This window comes from Myodes glareolus, chromosome 27, assembly GCF_982192425.1.
Source record: "Myodes glareolus chromosome 27, mMyoGla1.1, whole genome shotgun sequence".
NCBI classification, from domain to species: Eukaryota; Metazoa; Chordata; class Mammalia; order Rodentia; family Cricetidae; genus Myodes; species Myodes glareolus.
The window spans coordinates 31,951,482-31,955,039 of record NC_142052.1 but is presented as its reverse complement, the minus strand read 5'-3'; the positions used below and the strand labels follow the sequence as shown (position 1 = coordinate 31,955,039).

General features: G+C 38.9%; 1 pseudogene; it reads right to left on the bottom strand.

Annotated features, from left to right (window-relative positions):
* The window catches only part of LOC146889369 (polyadenylate-binding protein 2 pseudogene), a 9,255-nt pseudogene extending 5,961 nt beyond the window's left edge, over positions 1–3,294 (bottom strand).
* Positions 3,295–3,558: the final 264 nt, after the last annotated feature.

The following is a 3,558-nucleotide window of genomic DNA, read 5'->3' as shown; positions in this document are numbered from 1 at the left end:
CCTGTCTGTTGTGCTGATGGGAATCATATTTATTTGTCTTGCTCTAAACAGGGACTCACCTAAAGCCAGAGAAGTCCTCACTGACTCCTTATCTAAGAATTCTATATATGCAAACCTTTGGCAAGGCCACTGAATTTGTCACAGACTGTAGTAACATGTTTGACTGAACCACAGCCATGAAAGTGAGCTTCTAGCTCTTCTGCTGTTGCACCATAGTCCACATTGTCAATATAGATGGAACTGGCATCAGCCTGCATCTTATCCTCAAGAGACGTGATCATTGAGCCAGCATTGCCTAGGGTTGTACTCTTATTCATCGCCTTCTCTACCTCATTTTGTAGCTCCTTTAACTTCTCAGCCTCTTCCTCTATCTCCCTGACTCCCTGAAGCTTTGATCACTTCTATCTCTGGGCCCTCAATGATGCTGTCCCCGGGATACACCTTAAGAAGTCCTGGCTCTTCCTCCTCCTCCTGGCAGCCAGGGGACTCTTCAGGTGGGCACAGAGCCTGTAGTGGGGGTCCTGGGAATGTGGGGGTGGCACAAGACTGGGGCTCTTTCGGGAGACTATTCCAATAGTCCCCTGCACCACATGGTCTCCCTCCCAGCCTCTCCAAAGGCCCCAGGCCCAGTGCTCAGGAACGAATCTCCAATCACCTGCTTCCCCCACTGCTCCTTAAATCCTTTTTGTAGGTTGTTTGGGATTGGGCATCAGAGGAGCAGCATTTATTTGAAACCAGAAGAAAGCATAAGGGGATGGGGAGCCATCACAAGAGATCTCCTTTTTTGCTAAGAGAGCATCAGTATCATGAGACTTCTGTCTTCGGAAGACAGATCAGTAACTGGAGATCAGAAACAACAGATTAAAGTCCACTTCGAGATAACTGTGAAAGGTGTGCAGTTTGTGTTTATTTAATTTCTGTAAACATAATCAGAGGTTGCTGGGTGACATTGGTCAAGATCACACTTTTCCTTGCTTAAGTTTTCTTTGGTCTTTGACTAAAAGTTGACTATATATTTCTGCCTCTCCTTCTGACTTTCTATTTCCTTCCCCTTAATTCTTTCACAAATATTGTGCACATTCTTGATTTATGTATCACTGTGAAAAGTATAGAAGTCATATTACATGAATTTGTATACCATCTTTTCTGTAATCATACTTTAATTTAAATATATTATTGGTTATCTTTAAAATGGTGGACCTTCATCAATTTTATTCAGAAAATTGCTAATGTTATCAGGTCATTATTGTTTTTTGGAAAGTTTCTGTTGAAAGACTGCTTTTTACTTCTTAGATGGCTGACTCTTTCCTGACACATCTGTGTTTTCCAGTTGTTGCTATCTTCATATTTGAATCTTTGCTACTTAAGTGTTGGTATTATCAATACATAATCCCTTGAGCCATCTGAGTGTTTCCACTGTGAGTATTAGTTTGTTATCAGCTGTCCAGTTATAAATTGTTGTGCAAAGCTATTTGTATTCATTTAATGGTAGACATTTACCATACATAAAATCATAATTTTTATGGATCATCTTCCTAAGGATCATTCTTTTCTTTTTTATGCTTTGTTTTTCTTGTTTTTATTAATCTGAGAAAGACTTGACTTATTGGATAAAAGGTTTTATGTGACTGGGCAGGTGGTCAGCACATATTCTTTTTGTGGATGACCTGAGTTCAGACACATACACACAAGTTGGGAGATTAATAAATCTCTACTATTCCCAATCCAGCAGATCTGACAACTTCCTTTTCTGTATGACAGACAAACACACACACACACACACACACACACACACACACACACGTATGATATTTTCTGTCATGCACAAGCATAAACAAAAAATAGCAGTAACTTGTTTTCAAAAGTGTTTGTGACTTACAAAGCAGTCGGGGTAAAGCAAGTTGCTTTCCATGTACACTGATTTTTTAAAATTCTGTTCTCCTGTAATTTCATTTTAAAAGTTTTCATTTCCTCACTGTGATGCAGACTTGGATTCAATCACCAATTGTTGGCATTAGCATGGTAAATGATCCTATCAGACATCATTTTCCTCATCATAAGGGAATGAGATGCTTTCAGTAATCAATACTATTTTCTGTAAAGTAAAAGCATCATAAGACTTCAAGTGAATATTATAAATTTTGGTGAAACAGTAATTCTCACCAAACCCATTTTCTATTATTGGTAAAGGAGAGAACAGGAGTGTACAGGATGTGTGATGGCTAGTGATTTTTTGGAAATTGATTTTGATTAGAATCTTGTAGTTCTCCTTTAAGAAACAATAATATACATACATACGTACACACACACACACACACACACACACACACACACACACATATATATGTATTTGTAGATTAGTGTTTGTGTATTGTTTTGTCAATAGTGTCATCTTTATTGCTGATTTTGTGAACTATAATTTAATTATATCATTCATTGTTTTTGAATATGATGGACCTTCACCAATTTGTACCCAGAATATTTCTTATACTCTTTGGTGATAAACAGTTTTACATTTGTCTTCTTGATCCCAGATGCTTGCTTCTAATTATTTTATTTTATTTTTTCATTTATATTTTAACAATAAAGCTTGCCTGAAGATCATAAAGTAAAACAGATGCCATGGCCAGCCTTACACCCCAGGCAGTACTGACACACACCTTTAATCCCAGTAGTCACACTACTTTGTTTAGTGTCAAGTGCTGGTGCTTCATATCTTTAATCCCATCACTAAGGAGTTGCAGATAGGAAGTGGCATGCCTGAGCAGAGAGGGAAATACAAGGTGGTAAGAGAGAGGAGCTGAGGATTGAGTGTTTTGTAGAAACAGCATTCAGTTTGAGGATGTATACAGACAGGATACCCCATTTGGTCCGTCTAGCAAAATTTCATCTATGGGTTCCCTTAGAGGGATTGCTGAGGCTGAGAAAAAGTTAGTTTAAGTGAAATGAAGACAGAATCATAGGTTAGACTAGAGGGTGAAGGTCAATAGAAAACAGCCCAAGTTATTTCTCAGCCAGTATATACTAAATACAGACAAAAGGCAGATCAAAAAGACGTACAGTCAGCTCACCACCTCCTTGCCCTGTGCTTGGAGGCAGCTCAAACCTGTGCATTATCTGATTCAGCTAAGCAGCTTCTAATCACTAACAAGGAGTGCCCCTGGCTGGCCTACACCAGCCCAACTCTTAATAGAAAAAAATGGGCTCTTTCAAACGGGCAAAATGCTTTTTCTTTTGGCTAACACAGATGTTACTCATGGCCCTCAAGGTTACTGGAGGAAGCACCGCAGGCATGCTTGACCTCAAAGGGCTTCTTCTAAGTCAGAAATGACTCCAGATGGAAACTGAGTCACATGTGGGCTCCCACATTGGACTGAGAATTTTATAGAGCTAAGAACTAGTGGCTAGATGCTGTGCTTCTCTGATCTTTCAGCTTTCAGTCCTACTATCTGGCTACAGCGTTTATGAATAAGATCAATTTGCACTACATCTAAAAACAAATTTACAAAAAAAAGGCTTCTTAATTCCTGTTCATGATGTTGAGTCTTAATCTCTATC